General features: G+C 44.9%; 1 long non-coding RNA gene across 4 annotated transcripts in view; it reads left to right on the top strand.

Moving 5' to 3' along the window:
- LOC115476353 overlaps nucleotides 1-18,216 on the top strand; it is a 44,249-nt gene extending 26,033 nt beyond the window's left edge. For 3 of the 4 annotated variants that reach the window (XR_003943165.1, XR_003943163.1, XR_003943166.1), the window contains one exon: nucleotides 6,233-6,424. This is a non-coding gene — a long non-coding RNA (uncharacterized LOC115476353). Of the gene's footprint in view, nucleotides 1-6,232; nucleotides 6,425-18,081 lie in introns of those variants that run through there. The other variant, XR_003943164.1, reaches the window with a different exon arrangement.
- The last annotated feature ends 4,476 nt before the right edge of the window (nucleotides 18,217-22,692 follow it).

Here is a 22,692-nt window from a genome sequence, read left to right as displayed (position 1 = left end):
TGTGACTCTGGGCAAGTCACTTAACCCTCCATTGCCCACCACATTGAGCCTGCCATGAGTGGGAAAGCATGGGGTACAAATGTAACAAAACAAATAAATATCCAAGTGGATAAGGGTGAGAACTACAATATTATTCTATTTGCAAACTTTTCAAAATGATTTAAATTTTGCTATAAAATTACAGATTCAGTGAGCTTTGGACAAATATAGCTAAGGTGTTAGATTGTAAAATAAATTATAGTTCAAGAACATTTCACTGCAAAGTAATCCTGTGACGTTTTGTATGGACAACCTCCATTCAAAATACCAGCTCCAATTCCTCCTACCCAGGGCTGCTGCAGGACTGACACTTACCTAGAGGGTCTTTTACAAAGATGCGCTAGTGTTTTTAGCACGTGCTAAACACTTCAGATGTCCATGGGCATGTTTAGCATTTAGCGCACACTAAAAACACTAGCGCGCCTTAGGATGCAGTGCTTGAAGTTCATGGAGTTTCCAGCAGATGGCAGAATGCTGAAGGAGTGTCCTAATCACTGGGCCCCTTTTACCAAGCTGTGGCAAAAGGGGGCCGGTGCTGGTGTCAGCACGTGTTTTATACGCGCGCCGAGCCTTCCTTTTACCGCAGCTGGTAAAAGGGAAGTCTCGCCTTCCTGCAGGAAATGGCCATGCGGCAAGTAAAGCACTTGCCTCTTGGCCATTTCAGGGGGAGGAGGGGGAGAGAGACCTTACCGCACCCATTAAGGTGTCAGTAAGGGCTCCCGCGGTAACCGGGCAGCTCGCAGCACTGCCTGATTACTGCCTGGTACACTTCAGTGCTACAAATACATTTTTGTAGTGCCGGAAATGACAGAGTGCTATGGGTGTGAAGTACCGCCGGGCTGCTGTGGTAGCCCTGCGGTACTTTCTGTATAGCGAGCAGTAAGCTCGCATTGGGCTTACTGCTGGTTAGTAAAAGGAGGCCTAAGTTGGAAGTCCCCTGGCTGCAGGAGTAGAGTGACACTGTTGGATCTCTTAGGAGGAAAGGAAGATGGAAAAGCAGTCCTATACCTAAGACCTGAAATCCTTTATTTGGACCATGTCCCCTTCTCTTTTTTTGTCTTCATCCACTGGGGTCCATTGTGGCTGTGAATCACTGTAACATTATCATATCATATGTGCTGTCTCGCTCTGTAATCTTACCATGGAATTTGGTTTGAAGCTTTACTACCTTGCTGTCCCCAAGTACTTGCCTATAGGATTCAGAGAAAGTCACTCTATCTTCTTTGAAAAAAGAAAAGCATGTGATTAGAAAACAAGCCTAGCGTAAATCAAATGCACCAAGACCCTGCAGCACAAACTGCTCCTTTTACAAAAACCGCAAGGATGTCTTTTAGAAAGCCTGTATGCAGTTATCTCCTTATACATAGATCTACAACTATAGGGTAGCAGTAAACGCAGGTTGGGGATTTACAATTATTTAAGACCTGGTTAATTTTTATACATGGATTTCCTGGAATAGTTTGTCAAGTGCAGTAGAGGGGATGGAAGGGGTGTAGGTTTGGAGGGGCTGAGAATCATTTTTCACTATACACACTAGTGCAGTCAGGCTTAGTGCCAAACCCATAATGAGATAACAGGTAACATCTGTGTTTGAGCTGGATCATCATTCATGTTATAGGATTCAGGGACCTCAGACACAAGGCCTGCCAATACTGCAAAACGCAGCATGGAAGCGGTAAGCTTCCCAGGCAAATCCATCTCACTCTGGGATTTTATCTACATCACAATTTGCTCCAGTTATAAAGAATTGGATACAAATCGTGTTTTCATAGCATTGTTAGTCTGTATAGATTTTAACAGGCTGGCTGGAGTTTGGCACTGTTGGGTATTATTACAATGACTAGGATATGTCTCTATGTGGGGGTGGAGTAGGGAATGCAACTGATGGATTCGTTTGTGTCAAAAAATGCTCAAAATTGTGTCGGTGAACAGCCTCTAACTCATCTTCCCAAACTATGGGTCAGGACCCCAAAGGGTCAGAAAACCTGCCTTTGAGGTCACGACCTAGGTGGGCTTTCCATAGGTGTGTCATTGTTCTGCACCTCCAGGGAGTCACACAGTTTTTTATTTGGCTGCAATCATGGGGTCACAGGCACATAAAGAGTGGGAAGCACATCTGAGTATTTAGCAGAAGAGCAGTCCATCTGAAAAATCACAAAAGATGGCATGGGCAATCAGTCAATTTTCCTTATATAAATGTGTTTTTCTTTTTAAAGATGTTTGTAGTTTTCATAGGACATGGGTCTTAAAAACATGTATCTATTTTTAATAACCTGGGAAAATCTGTACAGTCTATCCAATTATATCATAAAGTCCTACTCCTAGCTGGATTTTGTTTTGAGAATTAGATGCATTTTATTTAACTTGTTATGAATAACTCCAGAGTGATGATCATTCATAACTCATGAAAATAATTCATGTTGGTAGACAGGAGCTAGCTCTGTGGGAGCCAGTGGAGCAACGCCAATATTGAGTTCCTTCATTGTGTCTACAGAAGGGTTAATTTTGTATTGTGTTTGACATCCCCAATCATTTTGAAATGTTGGTGCCTATAAGATGCCACATGGTGTGTCTGCCAGTGGGTTTCCCCATTGTCTCTACAAAAGATTTAAAAAGTCAACATAAATTAAGATTTTTGATACAAAAATGACTTAATATGACAAGGGTTTAGTTCAAACCAAAACAAACAGTCACATCTGAAGCTGCTAATGTGTCTTTAGTGTTGGAAAGGCTAAATACCTGAAAGGTGAAAATTCTCAGATGTGCTAAATTTCCTTGGGCGGGTAATTGAATTACACAGTCTGTGTGGGATAATCCTTCAGGTCAGGTCCAGAACCAGCCATAGGATGAAACTCCAGTCTGGCTTCATTTAGAGTTAGGTGTCCTGTTTGCTTCCCCCTCCCTTGTATAGGTCAACATTGTACTCACTGTGCAGCGGGCGCTGAATTATAGCATCTCTACCATAAAACAAACAGTTATTTAAGAAACTGAAGAAAAACACGTTTAAAAAAATAATAATAAAAAATACCCTTCAGAGTAATTTGAGAATACCCAGTTTGATAAAACCTCTTTGAAGCAAACTGGGAAACTCATTACCTGGTTTTCTCCAGTGAAGTCAATTAGCTGAGAACCTGCTGCCACTGCCTAATTGCTGCTCTTTGTGTCTGAGGGTGATGGCTTGTCCTGAGCATGATTTTACTGGGGGTATGAGCCACCCCCTCTGCTGCTAGTAAAGGCAATGGTGGCTATGGCAGGCCCATCCCATGAGCCTAGCTGGCTAGTTACCGGAAAAGGAGGTTGGGGGGGGGGGGGGGGTCAGGACAGCTCAAGACACGAGAAAGGAGAGGATTAGCCCTTACTTTTAAGTTACATTGGCGGGAAATCCTCTCCCAATGAGGAGCGTTTCCTTTTTCCCTGGAGAGGACTTTCAGGCTGTTATATTTATGTAAGCACCTCTGAGGCTCAGGATCCTTCCTATTCCTCAGAGGTGGATCACTTACCCCCCCTCTTTTCTCAGATGATCGATGCTTTGTGATGGTCTGATTTTTTTTTTCTCAGTGATTCTCTAGTCGTAGCTAGGGGTGCAGGGGTACCCGAGCTAAGAGTATGTTCTGCAGGAGGTCTTTTAGAACAGGGCTTTTAATATTCACCAAGTGGTGAATGTTAGGCCCATGCTCTGGAACTCAAGCATGGATATCCTTGCCTATCATTAGGTCCGTCTAGCTGTTATGGTATTGTTTAGATAAGTTCCTGTTATTATGACTCTTGGACTCCCAGCTGCTGATGGCAGGTAGTCCACTTTGGATTGCCATATAAAATTTTTGCCATGTTGTAGCTCGGGTCAATGTTTACCAATAAATGAAGCTGTGGCCTGATTTACTCCACCCCACTTGTCTGCTCTGATATTTTCTTATATGTGCATATACAGTAAGTAAGGTCCTAAGGTATTGATTGATCTGGGTATGGAAGGGGGGGGTAAATGGTCTCATATCCCGTTAGGATTCTGTGAATCTCCAAACTGCATCTTCTCTTTATTGATGATTTCTTGCAGTTCAGCTGGTGCAGGAAGGATCGGTACCAGCACAACCAGCATAAAATCTGTGCTACTTTTTAGGGATCTTGCCTGGTACTTGTGACCTGGATTGGCCGCTGTTGGAAACAGGATACAGGGCTTGATGGACCTTTGGTTTGTCCCAGTATGGCAACGCTTATGTTCTTATGTTTGGACCTGTTGCTGCTGATCAGCAAATGAATTGTCTTTTTCTGTGCAGTATGGACTTAATCATGTAGTATGGAATTTGTGTGTGTGTGTGTGTTGGGGGAGGGTTTTACAGGGTAGAATTAGTATTTGGCAATAGATGGAAATCACATTACACATTGATTTGAGTGAAAACAAATTAAGCTACTTACGGGAAAGTGCATTTCATCATGATAAGGCTCTAATAAATTAATTTGTTGTATTCTTGAGTTAATTTGGACAGAGTTTTAGAACCAGAAATTGGTAATAGACCTCCATGTAACGTTGATCTTCTCATTCAGAGGGTGAAAAGGTCCCAGTCCTATTTCTAGCTCCTCTTATACCCTCCACTGCCAGTGAACAGCTGGCTAGGGTGCCAGATGTGTTTGTTCATTCCTTTAGTTGCAGAGCTTGGGGTCCACAGAAGTTGCTATCATCTGGTTGGCTCAGTGTTGGATAACTCAGTCACTTGCTGAATCATTCAGTTCATCAGGATTATTGACAAATAATGATGAATTCTTTTTCTCACTGGTAGCATCTGCATGGTGATAAATTGAAGAGGCCTTTACTAGGAAGTGGATCTGGCCTAGTTTCTCCCACACTAAAAAGAGTTAGGCTGTTAACTGTTTCAGCAAATAACACTAAATATCTTTGGCGCTGATTTGTGACATGCAGGTGATCTGGACCACTAAGGATTTATGAAGGTTACCCCTTTGGGGGTGAGGGGGCTGAAGTCAGGGGGCGCATCTTAAGGCGGGGAGGGCTGGAAGATCTGGAAGCCCAGGAGCATCGGCTTCTGGGCCATGGGAATAACGGTGTTTGCAAAGCAGCGTTATTCTTGTAAGGTAGGATTCAGCAACCTGCGGAATTGGGATCCTGCAAGTTGCTGAATCCCATGGGAAATCAAGATGCAGTAAAAGGCAAACATTTTACTGAACCTTGATGAATTCCCCCCCCCCCCCCCCTTAGTGGCTCTTTTACAGTGCTGTGTTAGGTGCCTAATGCAGCTTAAAATGGCTAACCGGGGGATGCGCTCAGGCGTTCTGTGGTATCTACCAAATGTGTGTGTGCTAACCTGCGTGGTAAAAAATATTTATTTTGAGGGGAGCATGTCTGAGGTGGAGAGTGGACGTTCCTGCGCGAAACAGTGCATCTACATTAGCATGTTCTAACTGGTTAGCGCAGGAATACTAAGTGAGCCCTTACCACCTACAAAATGGATGGCAGTAAGCATTCATGTGGTAATTTTTAAAAATGGCTGCATGCTAATAGCAACATTAGCACATAACCATTAATATAAAAAATTGTCCATTTTACAGCTGCAGTAAAAATGGCCTTAGCATGTGGGAAAGACCTTCATAAGGGTGCATTGAGGCCACTTTCTACCATAGCTTAGTAAAAGGACCCCTAAGCCATTCTCGGAACATACATTGGTATCTAATTACAGCATGGCACAGACACTGCCATTCACATTTTAGTATCCATTCTGAGGTTTCTTATAGATTTATTCAGCATGGGAAAAAAATCAGTGAATGAAGAAATGAGAGCATTTTTACCTTTTAAAGGCAGTAATGACTTACTGTATGAAATGTTCTCATATGTAAACAGCAAACGTGTAATTGAACTCTGGAATTCGTTGCCGGAGAATGTGGTAAAGGCGGTTAACTTAGCGGAGTTTAAAAAAGGTTTGGACGGCTTCCTAAAGAAAAAGTCCATAGACCATTATTAAATGGACTTGGGGGAAATCCACTATTTCTGGGATAAGCAGTATAAAATGTTTTGTACTTTTTTGGGATCTTGCCAGGTATTTGTGACCTGGATTGGCCACTGTTGGAAAGAGGATGCTGGGCTTGATGGACCTTTGGTCTTTCCCAGTATGGCAATACTTATATACTTAAGTAAAATACCAGCCTGCATACTGCTTAATGTTCATTCTCCTTTTGATCATATGTTCAGGTACATTTGGAGTTTAACACCAGGGTTGTTATCTCTCATCTCTCATCCTGCATCACTTGTGTCATGCCACGACTGACTGGCTTACGACTGATCAGTATAGCCTCACCCCAAGATTTGATTGGAGTAAGAATGATGGGAGTGTCTAGGTGCAAAACATTTAAAAATAAAAAAATGTTTTTAGAATCATGTTTCTTCTCGGGAATAAAATAAAAATAAGGATAGTAAAAGCAATCGACTTTTTTTTTTAATTTAGCAACTGACAACTGCATTACCTTATTTTGATGTGTTTTTTATTTGTTCTAGTACTATTAAAGCATCCTATTTTCAGACCCTTGAGAATTCAGGGGTCACCAACTGACATCGGCCCTCATTTTCCAAGCCCTATTCACGTTTTGATATGCGCAGAAAGCAGTACTTAAACATTTATCTTGCATAAGCAGTTTACAAAGCTGAGATTTGCACGCAAATCGCAAAGGGGTGCGGTGATTCTCGGAGTTTATATGCTGTATTAATCAGGATGAGATGGAAGCAAGTGGGAGACAAAGAACCAAAACTCAGAGCAGCAGAAGAGGTTCCCAGAGTAAGTCTGCATGGGAATAAGGTTTAGACATGAATCCATGTAAGTGTGAAATGGAAATAGAGACATGTGAGTCTGAAAGAATTAGGACAGGATGAGTCTGTGAGCAATGAGCAATGCAAGTCAAAAATAAAACAAACAAATACATATTAAACCCTCAAATCCTAGAAGCCTGAGAATGACGTCCATTGAATCAAAGCTCTACGAATGTAGCCTGTGTCCTGAAATGCCAAGAGAGAAGGTGACAGCTGTAGTGAAGCTACTCACACCAAGGAACCAATGGAGCTTTCTGCTCCCCTGAAGAAAATGCTTTGCTTAAGCTGGTAAAATGGAACCAGATCAACTGTTGAATGGATTTGGTCCCCTTCAACCAGCTGTAGCTGTGCATTGATCACTCTGTTGCATCCTGGCACTGGACCAAGGGAAGGGAGGGAGCAGAAGACAAATAACTACCTGTTCACCCTTGATTAAGGAATTTGGAGGAATGGCATATGACGAGCCACCATGCATCCTGGGCAAAGTAGGAACTCCGTGCTGTTGTGAGTAATTCTCTGTTTGCAAGACACTCATACAAGATTGATAACCCCTCTTTTTCCTTGGTATTGATCTTGATGGATGGAGGGAATGATGTGCAGTTTGTATTTCAGGTTTATATATGTTAACTGCAAACTTTCTGCGAGTTTCAATGTGACTGTTGGGCAGACTGGATGGACCATTCAAGTCTTTATCTGCTGTTGCTTACTATGTTACTATGTATGTATCTGTATAGTGTGGAAGCTGTTTGGTTGCTGGATTTTATAAGAATAAATAGTTTATAAAAGTCTTTATAGTTGTGAGTTGAACTGATTGGTAATTAACCACTGTGGAATTTTGTTTTAGGGTCTGTAGCATGTTAAGTATATCCTGGAATTCTCTATATCATCACAGGGCTGGTTCCCAGTCCCCCCACTTTCAACTTTTATACATGTTTTGTGACATTTGTGGCTGGAGCAAGAGGAAAAAAAAACAATAAAAGTTAAAAGCAATAAAGATGACATCCAGATGTTTCCATCCTTTCTACCTTGCTGCATCCACTACATGCAATATACTGCCTCGGGTACAAAAACCAAGATTGTGAGCCCTTTATAGACTGAGACAGTACCTGCTTATAATTAGATTGTAAGCCACATTGAACCTAAACTCTGGGATAATGCGGGATACAAATGCCATAATAAAGAAATAAAATATACAAGACTTATCAATCCTTGGTTCACTCTATGATACTTACTAGACTTGTTGAATTAATATTAATAACATTCTGAATCAAAACCTGTTCAAAATCTTAATGAAAACAGGAGGAAAAGGCCTCGAAAAATGGTCTGTGGTATCTTTCACAGATAGCTATAGTCACAACAAATGTATACAGTCATTGGCCAAAAACCTCCCAATTTTCAACATTTAGTGTTTTAATTTGGTCATCACCTTTTTTTCCCCCCTTTTTTTCTTTTTTTTTTATCTTTTATGGTATCGTCCACTTAACCTTGGTAAATCCCAATTGGTTTCCTGTTTCACCTTGTGGCTTCAAGGGAATTTACTCATGTGTGCTCACCTCTGCAAAGAGAAAAATAGTCAAAATATGTACTATTTCTGGGAAAACAGTATATGATATGCTCCAAGTACAAAAGGCAATTCTTTTCTAGTTTCTATTTTAAGATGACCCTATTGTTTACACTTTCGGTCGTGGTTTTTATTTTTTTATGTCAATTTTGCTGCCAATGAGCCTTGGTGTTATGTGTATTTCTTAAAGAAAGTCCCTCTGCTTCTCCTATATTATAGACTTGAGATAAATCAGTCGGGTGTTATTTGTCCTAATGTCACCATTAAGTTCATAGAATAACCGGAAGCTACCCTTGCTGTCAGTTGAATGGGTCAATTATGCCCCAGTATCAATGATAACATCCATGTTTTCTTTAGCAAGCTTTGTACTCTGCAGTATAAAAGTAACAGAGCAAAGGAACCTTCTGTCCACAGAATGGGGCTTTTATCTTGAGAAACATGCTTTAATATCACTTTTTTTGTTCCATTTGTAAAATGTAAGGTGTCATTTGCCCTCCATAGCAAGTCCTTCCACATTGTCCTCTGCTGCAGCAGTGACATTTCAATATAATTTCTCTTTTCTTCACTCTCGGATTTTTGTTGTAAAGAGGGAGCACAATACATGTAAGAATTTGCCTACCTAGCCAAAGCACAGCATTGCCCCAAACCAATCGCTCATTTTTCTTTTAAATTTCAAGCAATGGTTTTACCTTTTGAAGGTACTAAGCTTTTTTTTATATATATGGAAGCAGAATGGGGGACAGGCCATGTGTATCACACCTCTGAACATAACCATGCAGCCAGGGCTATGCTGGCAAAGGACACATTGGTGCAAGGAGCATGGACTGACCTGTCAGAGAAGGCATTTGCTGGTAAAACTGTTAACTGCTGCCCATTAATATATTTAAAACATTTACAGTTCACATACTCTACAAAAAACACATATAGAATCTATAAGTACATCAGTTACTACAATAGGCAGTGAAATGCCCAATAAAAACAAACAGATTAGCTATTAATACCTTTTACCATCACCTTGCTTTACCAGGGGTGGCTCTGATGGTCACCCAGTCTCAAAGTGCCTCTACTTAAGAAGCAACATGACCCAACACCTTCAGGGATATGAATTGAGAAAAAGCTTCGTTGAATAAATGTGCTAAACAGTCCTTCACCATTTGCCATTTTGTAGTTGTATATTTATTTATAATTCTATATGTGTATGTGTACATATACTTTATTAATGTAATCTTATAACTGTACCTAGTTTTTAAAACACACCCCAGCCAATCAAGGTTTCAGGATACCCACAATTAATATTCATGAGATAGATTTGCATGCAGCCTCCAGGACCAGGTTTGGGAACCAATGCACTAGCACACACACAACAGCAATCTCACCTCCCATGTAGGTGTGGACAGCTGCAAATACATACAGAGAAATAGTCTGGCTTTGAAGATCTGGTAGCAGCAGACAGCAAAAGTGCTGTCCAGCGGAATATCGGGCCCCAACTCTACCCATAGCCCACCCAAAACCCTTCTTCTATACACACCAACCAGCAACTACACATCACCCTGTGATATTGCATACCTTTTTTTTTGCCAGTTGGCATTCTAGGTGAGGTTATGAATTCTCAGATGTGGCTGTATATGCATTAAAATGACATTCTAAACTTACCTCATGTTTAACTATTTTTTGGAATGTGCTATTTTCTTGACTTCCTCCGCTGACATAGTAACGGAGAAATTATCAAACATATAAAAGGCAAGTGACCTTACTCACTTGCAAATGCGCAGTAGAGACTTCCCTCTCTGTCCCGCCCCCGCGTCAAGACGTGATGACGAGGGGAGGGGGGCGGGACAGAGAGGGAAACTGCGCGGAAGTGGAGGGAGGGAACCGCTGACGTCGCTACCGCTCCCCCCCCAAGGTAGCCGCTACCGCCCCCCCCCCCCTGGAGTCGCCACCACCCCCCCTTCACCCGGCCCGGGCCCTCTCTTCGTTATTCAACTTACAGCAGCGCCGAAAACAGCAGCAAGCAGCTCAGCTTCAGCTCCCGTCGGCCTTCCTTCCCTGCCTGTGCCCCGCCCTCGCCGACGTGATGTCACACGAGGGCGAGGCACAGGCAGTGAAGGAAGGCCAACGGGAGCTGCTGCTTGCTGCTGTTTTGGCGCTGCTGTAAGTTGAATAACGAAGAGAGGGCCCGGGCCGGGTGAAGGGGGGGCGACTCCGGGGTGGGGGGGCGGTAGCGGCTACCTTGGGGGGGGGGACATGGGAGGTCTCAGAAGGAGGGGGGGCCTTGGAGCTGGGAGGGCTGGACTGAAGGGGGCCTTCCAGCTGGCTGGGAAGAAGGCACGGGGGTGGGGTGGGGGGCCTTGGAACTGGGAGGGAGGGCGGGCAGGCAGGCAGGGGGCCCCTTACAGTTGTGAGGGAGAGCAGGGGGCCTTGGAACTGGGAGGGAGGGAAGGGGGCCTTGGGAGCTGGGGGGGAGGGCCTGGGGCCTTGGAACTGGGAAGGAGGGAGGGCGGGCAGGGGGCCTTGCAGCTGGGAAGGGGGGAGGACTGGAGCCTTGGAGCTGGGATGGAGGGACAGAGGGGTCCTTGGAGCTGGCAGGGAAGGAGGATGGCAGGGGGCCTTGCAGCTGCAACGGGAGGGGGGCCTTGGGAAAAAAAACATTCCAATACGCGCCCGTTTTAACGGGCTTAACGGCTAGTAGAAAAATAAAATAGAAATGAGGGAGGAGAAAAAGACAAGATGTGGAAGACGTTAGGGGTGATTCTATAAAGTGGCACCTAGATGTGGGCATTACTTTCGCGCATCAAAGGTGCCACTAATTGACAGGCACCTCTGTGCACTAGGACCTAAGTAAACATGCAAATCTGCACACAACTTAATTGTTTAACTGGCTGATCAGTGCTGATAATTGGCCAATAACAAGTACTGATCAGCACTGATGTTACACACAGGGCTTTTTTTGAGGGGGTACTGAGTACCGGCGCCTTTTCCGTTGTCTGCTAAAATTGACCCATGGACCCCAAGGTTTAATGAAAGAGCTTAGGCTCTACACACCAATTCTGCCTTGTCATACATTCTGTGACCGGTTGCAGGGGGCTTGGCTATTGTGGAATGGGTCCCTCAGTGATTACCCCACCCCTGAAGAGTGGCCTAGCATTTCAGTACTGGCACCTTTTTTTACTAGCAAAAACGCACTGGTTACACACGCAAATTTCTAAGCATATTCTTTAAAGTGGCCCACATAAATTCTAAGGCATGGCTCATAAAAGGGGGCACAGGCATGGGCAAGTCATGGGTGTTCCCAATCCGTGCCTAAATAAGATGTGGGCATTTACACCAGGTTTTAGTTGGCGTAAATACATGTGCTTAAATTTTAGTTGCAGGATGGTCACCACGTGTATGCTACAAATCGCACCTAACTTTAGGCAAGGTTTATAGAGTACTGCCAAGCATGGTTTTTTTTTGCTGTGGAATCTGGTCCACAGTGCTTAACTCAAGGGCATGTACATGTAGGTGGTACAGGGACGGGCCACAGGCACGTCTCCCAGTTACAGCTGTAGTTTATAGAATACTATAAATTATGCATGCCACATGGTGCACTTAAACATGCTAACTTATGTCTACCATTGACATAGCATAAGAGGGTTCACTTAAACATGGTTGCTAGTATTCTATAATGGCATCTTGATGCCAAGGTTCTGATTATAGAATTGGTGCTCAATGCATGGCAATGGGATGCCAAAACTGAGGAACCAATTTATAAAATTGCCCTGTTTGGAGTTGGGTGAAGGATTCTACATTCTTCTATACGGCCAGATTCATGGGACCTTAGCAATGGCCAGAGTCACTCATGGAATGGTGTGATCAGAAGATAGCATGCCTGTCAAGCACACATGCAGCCTTCTCCAAGGTGGATAACTTGGCCGTACTTGCTAGGCAACTGCATGAAAGCTCATCCATGGGCAGGGAAGGAGAGGGAACAAACGAGGGAGTAAACTGCAAAACAGTTTGAAAATGTGACCTGCTCAAAGTCACACAGACGGTCCATGGCACAAGGAGCTGACCATGCAGATCAGAGATTCAGCCGAATATCCTCTCTACACTAAAGTGCTCTCCGAATCTTTCTTCTTGGTGACTAGAAGAGCTACCGCAGGATAACGTGCCCACTGCGGTTAATTCTCCACTTTCCACAGGAGAAGTGAAAGGGTCTCACTTTATTTTCTCTTACACTTTATTTATTTAAAAAAATTGCTATTTCAGTATTTTATCAATTCAGAATCAAATGTACTCCTGAGACATGCTGAAGGGAAGGTGGGCTAAGGCATCTTTTCGAATCTTATGCAATGACTTAAGAACGCGTTTTTATATTGCTTCTGGTAGTTGCACCCCCTAGAGGCAACAGAAATTGTCCCTCAAGTGTTTCAAGCTGCAGGCTTTTCCCATAACTTATGCTGATCCAAACATTTGTGTCAAGATGTCCAATCTTTGCTAGATTTAGAAATAAGCAAAAATACACAGCAATGAATCTCTACCCCAGTAAACCAAATCTCTAGGATGCACTTTCTTACAGCCTGAGGAAAACTGCTCCAGGAGGAGTATCTTCAGATCATCATAGGACTGAAGGGTAGGAACTAAAGTGAGATTAGAAGCCAAACTCTCTCAGATGACATGAGGCTGAAGCAAGGAGAAGAACTAGGGATCATCTTTGAAAAGATTTCCATGTATCCCTCCACCAAGCCCAATCAGAAGTTCCAGAGAGCAGGATACTGCTGCTTTAGCTGGGTGCTCTTCTCTTCTAGTGCATGATCTAGCTCAGGGGTAGGCAACTCCGGTCCTCGAGAGCCGCAGGCAGGTCAGGGTTGTTGCCTACCCCTGATCTAGCTAATCATTCACATTTCACTGGGACTGTAAGTCTTACCCAGGTCCTGCCATATGGCTATTTTAAATATTCTGCTTAGACTAGGGCTGTACATTTGAACATGGGACACAGAGGAATTTGCATTGAGAAATTTTTTATAAATTGGGGGGGGGGGGGAGAGGGAGGAAAGCCTTATCTCTAGAAACGCAGATTGAACTTGTTCTTTGAACTTTCCTTATTATTCTGTGTTTGCAGCCATGAGCTCCCGCACTTCTGAAGAAAGTTCTGTTTACTACCCGAAGGGCCATAAAATCACAGAGCAGTTATTTGGTTATAGAGCAGTTGCAGTTGATTAGCGTCATTTAATTCATTTAAAAACCTGTAGATTGTTAGGAAATGCAAAGACAGTTTGAATTTATCGACAGCAAGAGCTTGATAAATTGATAAGTTTCCTTGGCTCCCACCTAAGGAACGCATCACGTTCAAAATATGCTCACTAGTTCACAAAATTATCCATGGAGACGCACCAGCTTACATGTCAGACCTGATAGACCTGAGGAATGATAAACAGTTTAATTGATAAATTTGAAGACTCGACACAACGTCGTGTTTCGGCCGTCAGGCCTGCATCAGGAGTCTATAAAAAACATACATTTATATAAGGAAATGGAAACAACAAAATATAATACACGCAAAAAAATATATATATAAAACAATAGATTTGTAAATTAAATAAATTTATAAATTATAAAATTTATATATATAGGTCTTTTCAAATAAATTTTTGAAAAGTGCACACAAATATACAAGCATAAAAACGTACTATATGTAGAATAGTGATATAATAGATGTGTTAAAAAAGCAAAAAACACCATGCAAAAACGCACATAAAATTGAGCGAAGAATAGCAAATAAATATAAAGCAAACGTGTGTTAATTAGAAAAACGAATAAATTAAAACGTCTTGGCATCTTAACATAAAAACTTAGGTGCCATTGTATATGCCGCATGAGAATAACATACATATTAAAACTATTTGATATAAAATACATATGATATGATGTCACTTGAGCGACAAGATACAAAGTTGGTGGGTAAAATTATGTGGAAAATGGCAAATTTAGATATCTAAGATGAGGGTGGCATCAGACAAGAAATAATAGAAATTACAGATCAAAAACACCAAATTTCCATTTAAAGCTAAACTGCTTTGCGCTGTACTGCGTAGCAATGGACCTATTAAAGTTTTACAATTAACTGTCAGAAGATATGAAACATGAAATATAGAAATGAATGACACCTGGTAATTTGATATAAAAGTGGTATGATATTATTAAGAGACACTAACCTCTGGGACAAAATATTACAAAATAACGTTGAAAATAATTGTTCAGACGTAACGTTGTAGTCTGTTGAAAAAAATAGATAAAGGATTATGTGCACAACTGAATGTGCTTAAAAAAACAGAGAATGCAAAGGGTTGAGAACCAGGGCACTCAAATAACCATTGTCCCTGTTCTCTTACATTTCTGGCAACGTTTGAGTGCCCTGGTTCTCAACCCTTTGCAATCTCTGTTTTTTAAGCACATTCAGTTGTGCACATAATCCTTTATCTATTTTTTTCAACAGACTACAACGTTACGTCCATAGGCGTAGTTTGACTGTTTCATTTGGGGGGGCAAAGGAAGGGGCGGGGCATATTAGCATATTCATTTGCATATATGTATATGCAAATTATGCTAATATGGAGGAAGGAAGGGAGCAAGAGCTGGCTTTTTTGGGAATAACCAGTGTTCGTTTGCCAATGGATAGCCACTGAATCAGAGAGGCAGCGGGTTTGGCGACAGGCAGTGGTGTGCTGGCAAATGTTTAACAACAGGCTCTCCCCCCAGTCCCCCTCTGCGCCCCCCCCCCCAAATTGCAGAGCTGGCTATAGCCGGGGAGAGAGCCTGGGGGGGGGGGGGGGGGTATAAATAAGTAAATATAAACTTTTAATGTTGAGCACCTGATTCTCAAAGTGAACATATTGCAAACACTATAATGAAAATAAAATGATTTTTTTCTACCTTTGTTGTCTGGTGACTGTTTTCTGATCATGCTGGTGCAGTATCTGATTCTGCTGCTATCTGTCCTCTTAACTCCGTTTCCAGGGCTTCCTTTCCATTTATTTCTTTCTTCCTTTCTTCTTCATTTCTGGTCCTCAGATTCTGCCTATTTTCTTCATCCATGTGCAGTTTTTCTCCTCTCTTCCTTTTCCCTCATCTCATCTCCTTCCTCACTCTTTCCTCCCCTCCATCCATGTCCAGCATTTCTTTTCTCTCCCCTGCCCTCCATCCACCCAGTCCAACAGTGACCCTCCTCTCCCCTGTCCCCATACCCAGTGGCCCTCCTTTCCCCTGCCCGCCATCCACTCAGTCCAGTAGTGACCCTCCTCTCCCCTGCCCCCATGCCCAGTGGCCCTCCTTCCACTCAGTCCAGCAGTGACCCTCCTCTCCCCTGCCCCCATACCCAGTGGCCCTCCTTTCCCCTGCCCTCCATCCACTTAGTCCAGTAGTGACCCTCCTCTCCCCTGCCCCCATGCCCAGTGGCCCTCTTTTCCCCTGCCCTCCATCCACTCAGTCCAGTAGTGACCCTCCTCTCCCCTGCCCCCATACCCAGTGGCCCTCCTTTCCCCTGCCCTCCATCCACTTAGTCCAGTAGTGACCCTCCTCTCCCCTGCCCCCATGCCCAGTGGCCCTCCTTTCCCCTGCCCTCCATCCACCCAGTCCAGCAGTGACCCTCCTCTCCCCTGCCCCCATACCCAGTGGCCCTCTTTTCCCCTGCCCTCCATCCACTTAGTCCAGCAGTGACCCTCCTCTCCCCTCCCTTCATTCCGCCCTCTCCCCGTTCCTAATCCCCCCCCCCCCAGCGAGCCAGTTCTCCTCCCTCCCTCCGGATCCGTCCCTCACCAACGATCTTCAAATTTTTCACCTGCCCGGTCCGCTAGCGCTGACTCTCCACTGTCGGTTCACGCTTCAAAATGGCCGCCGAGACTTCTCGCGAAGCCGCCTCTGAAAGTCTCGGCGGCCATTTTTAAAGCGCGAACCAGCAGGGGAGAGAGCGCTAGCGCCTAGCGGGCAGGCAAAGGATTCGAAGATCAGGTCAGTGAGGGACGGATACGGAGGGAGGGAGGAGAGCCGGCTCACGGGGGGGGGCCAGGGGGGGAGGAGATGGAACGGGGAGAGGGTGGGGTGAAGGGAGATCTGCCTGTTGCCGGCCCTGCGTTTGGGGGGGCATTGCCCCCCCTCGCCCCCCCCCCAGTCTACGCCCATGGTTACGTCTGAACAATTATTTTCAACGTTATTTTGTAATATTTTGTCCCAGAGGTTAGTGTCTCTTAATAATATCATACCACTTTTATATCAAATTACCAGGTGTCATTCATTTCTATATTTCATGTTTCATATCTTCTGACAGTTAATTGTAAAACTTTAATAGGTCCATTGCTACGCAGTACAGCGCAAAGCAGTTTAGCTTTAAATGGAAATTTGGTGTTTTTGATCTGTAATTTCTATTATTTCTTGTCTGATGCCACCCTCATCTTAGATATCTAAATTTGCCATTTTCCACATAATTTTACCCACCAACTTTGTATCTTGTCGCTCAAGTGACATCATATCATATGTATTTTATATCAAATAGTTTTAATATGTATGTTATTCTCATGCGGCATATACAATGGCACCTAAGTTTTTATGTTAAGATGCCAAGACGTTTTAATTTATTCGTTTTTCTAATTAACACACGTTTGCTTTATATTTATTTGCTATTCTTCGCTCAATTTTATGTGCGTTTTTGCATGGTGTTTTTTGCTTTTTTAACACATCTATTATATCACTATTCTACATATAGTACGTTTTTATGCTTGTATATTTGTGTGCACTTTTCAAAAATTTATTTGAAAAGACCTATATATATAAATTTTATAATTTATAAATTTATTTAATTTACAAATCTATTGTTTTATATATATATTTTTTTGCGTGTATTATATTTTGTTGTTTCCATTTCCTTATATAAATGTATGTTTTTTATAGACTCCTGATGCAGGCCTGACGGCCAAAACACGACGTTGTGTCGAGTCTTCAAATTTATCAATTAAACTGTTTATCATTCAACATCCTCCAGTTTCTGGCATCCTTGGTCGCTCTCCCACTTTTTCTGTAACATTGTCTTTACCGTGGGGTGTTTGAGTTCTCCGCTTTTCTGGCGGATCTTCTCCCACATTTAGACCTGATAGATCTACCACCTAGGAATGCCAAAAGATCGTCCCACACATTCCTTAATCTGCACTTCCCCAGCTGCAAAGGAATGAAATACAAACTAATGCATGCGTCAAACTTTACCTACCTGAGCACGCAGTTATGGAACGCACTGCCACGCAGCTTGAAATCGATCTACGAAAGAATGAACTTCCGCTCATTACTGAAGACCCATCTCTTTAATAAAGTGTACCACAAAGATCAACCAACGTGAATATGTACAACTCGCCCATCTATATTCAGAACTGCTTCTTAATATCTGCTTGTATACTATTACCTTGTTTTATTATCATCATGCTGACCAAGAGCCTGCAATACTAAATGTTTATTTACTAACAATCTTCCACTACTCATGATGTATTGTAAGCCACTTTGAGCCTGCAAAGAGGTGGCATAAGGTGGTATACAAATGCAACAAATAAAAAGTAGAGAGCTCAAGACTCTGTAAGTTGTGGGCTTTACTGATGTTTTTAGGACTAGAAGTTGAGTAAGGTGTATACACTTGTGATGTGTTTCTGTCATGCTTTAGCCTAGACCTACATGTATCCAGAGATGAACAAGTTGGAGAAATGTCTGCTGTTCCATCTGCCTTTCATCATATTACTGAGGAAGCTTGCATCTCTCCTTTTCACAGCTAAATCTAAGTAAACATGCCTTCTCACTCCTGGGTGCTACCTTTATTCCCAATGCCCATCTTTGATCACTTTTTTCAACTATTTCTGTAGCCCCCTCCCTTCATCTATTCTCTCACCCCCCCCCCCCCCCCCCCCCCCCCCCCCCATCCTGCCTCCAGGCCCTGATCTTCTGCACGGGTATTAAGAGTGCTCACTAGTGATGTATTTAACAGAAGTCCTGAAATCTTAGTAAGTTCATCCAAATCTTCCCGACGAGCAGCACTGATGCATACATGGATGGATGGACGGAAAGACACAGCAAATGCAATAAGCACATTAGATCAACAAAATTCTCCTAAAAATGTATGAAAAAAGTTACTTGCTTCTTACTTCTCCTCCCCCTGTTACAAATATGCCTAAAGGAGATAATTCTATAAAGTAGGTACTAAAAGGTACAGGCTGATAACACACACCAATGTTTAGAACACTGGCAATGACATGGTATATGCTGAAAATCCACAGCATATCTTACATTCTTTGTCACTTGCAGCAGATAAATCCAGGAACTAGTGGGTTAAGTCCGTCTACCAGCAGGTGGAGATAGAGATAAACAAACTAAAGGCAGTGATGCCCGTCCAGCTCCTTCCCCTGTATGTCTCTATCTCAGCAGGTGGTGGATGGCTTTTCTCCAGCTCCTGGGCCCAAGGCCTCTGAGAGTGCTCCTGGGCCGGTGGCCAGTTTGAGCCGGGGGTGGTGGACTTGTGGTGTCCCCTTTGGCAGCATACTCAGTTACTGGGTCCCTGCTGCACCTCAAATTCTCTCTGAACAGGCTTTTCCTGTTCCTTTCCTTCCCTGTTTGTTTCTGCCTCCTCAATAAAAAAAACCAGAGAAGCACAGAGAAGTGTGTTTTTGCTGAGAGCAGGTTTGTGTTACTGCTATCCGAGTCCTGTTTTCTGTTGCCTACTTGTCTGAGGCTGCCTCGAAGTGGAGTTGGAGAGTTTTTTTTCTTCAGCTCAGCTGTCAGTTTCCGCACTTTCCCGGTCCGGGGTAAGTCCTGCTGGGTTCCTGTTGGGCGGGCGATGACAGCAGAGGCGGTAAAATGCTGTTCCTGATGTGGGGAACGGCGTTCGACGGTGGACCTTTGCAGCGCAGGGTGCGCTGATTTGGCAGGACTCAACGGAGCAGTAGCCCCCCCCCCCCGAGAGCGTGCTTTCCTGCCCGGAGCCTGGCGATTCTCGCGCCATTTTGAGATCAGTCACAGAGCCGGCTCTGGTAGCGGTTTTGGGCAAAGCTTCTTCTCTGCTGGTAGGGGAGTCGGGGGGGGGGGCCGTCAGGCACTGTGGGCGGTGGTGCAGGTGCCATGGCTGCGACCTCCGTTGCGGGGGATGGGTTTTCACCAGAGTTTATTTTGCTACTCCATCAGGCGTTTTTGTTGAAAAGGGCCTTGCTCCCTCCTCACGCGGCTGCGACAGCTTCGGCCTTTGATCCTCTTGGGGAGATTTTGTGTTTTTCCCCAGAGTATTTCTCCTCCCTTAAAAAGCCTAGGCTTTTTGTGGGGTCTGAGGAGGGGTCCTGCATACTGTCGCCTGCAGCTTCCTCCGTGGTGGCTCTTTCGGAGCAGACGGGGGTAGAGGACCTGGAGGACTGTGTCCTCACTGACCAACCGGAGGACTCTTCCGCCATGAGGATTTTCCATAAGGAGGAGTTGTCCTCCTTTATCTCTCAGGCGCTGGAAGCCCTGAATATAGAGGACCCTGAGGTTGTGGCTTCTCAGGCAGTCAACCCCAAGATGGCTAGTACCAGACAACCTTCTAAGGCCTTTCCGGTACATGAAGCTATTGAAGAGTTGATTTTGGCCCAGTGGGCAGATCCGGATGGGGGGCTGAAAGTAGCCAGGGCTATGGCCAGGCTGTATCCGGTTTCAGCGGACCGTTTAGAGCAGTTTGCTCTACCTAAGGTGGATGCCCTGGTGACGGCGGTCACTAAGACTACTCTTCCAGTGGAAGGTGGTGTGGCACTTAAGGATATGCAAAACAGACGGCTAGAGGCCTCTTTAAAACGTGCCTTTGAGGTGGCTGCTTTGACACTTCAAGCTTCTGTTTGTAGTTCTTATGCGGCTAGAGCTTGTCTCAGTTGGCTACAATCTGTCATGTATTCGATTTCGGAGTATGATATGCCGGGAACTCCTCAGATGTCGCTGATGGATATTGGGCTGGCGTACTTGGCAGGTGCCTTGTATGATTTGGTCTGTGCTTCGGCCAAACTCATGGCCTTGACCGTTTCCTCTCGGCGTCTTTTATGGCTCCGACATTAGGCCGCAGATATGGCCTCTAAGCAACGGCTCATTAAATTGCCTTTCCAAGGGAAATTGCTTTTTGGGGATGACCTAGAAAAGATTGGTAAAGATTCGGGGGATTCCAGATCTCAGCGTCTTCTGGAGGATAGACCCAAGTCTACTTCCAGGCAGGGAGCCTCGAGGTCATGTTTCAGAGAGATGCGACGGTATCTCCCGGGGCGGTCCAATGCAGCCTTTCAGCGTCCTCGTTTTGGGCAGCGTTCTTCCTTTCGCAAAGAGAAGCATCCGGCTAGACCCCCCTCTCAGCAGGGGGCTCCTTCTCGGGTCTCCCAATGATGGGGCGCAGGTCCACTCAGGAGGAGAGCAGATTGGTGGTCGGCTTTCTCTGTTTCTTCCAGAGTGGGCCAGAATTACTTCGGACCAGTGGGTCCTCTATGGTGTGCGAGAAGGTTACAAGCTAGAATTCTTCTCTCCCATCACAGATTTTTTTCTGTAGTCCCGCTGTATATTGCAGGCCAAGAGGACAGCGGTTCTGCAGTGTTTGCGAGATCTGCTAGGGATAGGGGCTATCGTGCCTGTACCTCCTCTCAAAAGGCACACAGGTCGGTACTCCCATCTTCTTTGTGGTTCCAAAGAAGGGAGGGGCTTTTCGGCCTATTCTCGATCTCAGAAAAGTAAACCAGTTTTTGCGGGTTCGTCACTTCCGCATGGAGACATTAAGGGCAGTTATTGCTGCTGTTCAACCAGGCGAGTTTTTGACAGCTCTCAATTTGAGGGAAGCTTACCTGCACATTCCCATTTGGCAGCTCCATCAGAGATTTCTCAGATTTGCGGTGCTGGGTCAGCACTTCCAGTTTCGGGCCCTTCCTTTCGGAATGGCCACTGCCCCACGCACTTTTTCCAAGTTCATGGTGGTGGTGGTGGTGGTGGCGGCGTTCCTGCGGAAGGAGGGGATTTGAGTGCATCCATATCTCAATGACTGACTGATTCGGGCAATGACAGCAGAGGAGAGTTGAGTGGTCACCGACCAAGAGATTGCGCTGTTGCAATCCTTAGGTTGGATGGTCAATATGGACAAGAGTCATCTGGTTCCTACTCAGAGTCTGGAGTATCTTGGAGTGCAATTCGATACGAAGCGGGGGAAGGTGTTTCTCCCCGAGGGGCGAAGGATTAAATTGCTTTCTCAGGTACGGACCTTATTGAGTCGTCGCGCTACCCGAGTGTGGGACTATGTTCAGCTCCTCGGTTCCATTACGGCGACCTTGGAGGTCATTCCATGGGCAAGGGCTTACATGCGGCCTCTTCAGAATTTCCTTTTGAGCAGATGGTCGCCGACGTCGCTGGATTATCAACGATGCCTTCCTTGGTCGAGTCGGGCCAGGGACAGTCTCGAGTGGTGGCTCTGGTCAGCCAATTTGCAGAAGGGCGTTTCTCTGGCGTCTCCCAATTGGGTGGTAGTCGTGACGGATACCAGCCTTGCAGGCTGGGGACCCCATTGTCTTCATTGAGTAGCCCAGGGCTCGTGGACCCCTCTTGAAGCGACTTGGCCTATAAATTGTCTGGAGTTGCGAGCAGTTGTGAATGCACTGCGGAGTTTTCAGGACCTTCTATAGGGGCACGCGGTTCGTGTATTCTCGGACAACACCACAACGGTGGCCTACATCAGTCGGCAGGGGGGCACTCGCAGTCTTCCCTTGGCAGTGGAAGCGTCTCGTCTTCTAATATGGGCGGAAGCGCATGTTCAGCGTCTATTGGTAGCGAACATTGCGGGTCAAGACAATGTTAAAGCGGATTTTCTCAGCCGGACTCTTTTGGACGCAGCGGAATGGATGCTGTCGGACTCGACTTTTTGGCTGATCTGTCAATGTTGGGGAAGACCAGTAATGGATCTCATGGGCATGGCTTGCAGTGCCAAAGTTCCTCAGTTCTTCAGCAGCAAACGGCAGCCAGGATCCGCAGGATTGGACGCTCTTCTCCAGCCATGACCGGAACAACAGCTACTGTATGTTTTTCCTCTGTGGCCTCTGATAGGGAGAGTTCTTTGTCGCATAGGGCAGCATCGGGGGATGGTTGTTCTAGTGGCCCCAGACTGGCCCCGACGCCCGTGGTATGCGGATCTCGTTCGAGCACTCTCAGAGCCACCATTGCGACTTCCGGTGACTCCCGATCTGCTGCATCAAGGGCCAGTTCAGATGGAAAATCCCTCCCACTTTGGTCTTACAGCCTGGCT

This window comes from Microcaecilia unicolor, chromosome 8 (assembly GCF_901765095.1).
Source record: "Microcaecilia unicolor chromosome 8, aMicUni1.1, whole genome shotgun sequence".
NCBI classification, from domain to species: Eukaryota; Metazoa; Chordata; class Amphibia; order Gymnophiona; family Siphonopidae; genus Microcaecilia; species Microcaecilia unicolor.
This window is presented reverse-complemented; position numbering and strand designations above follow the sequence as displayed.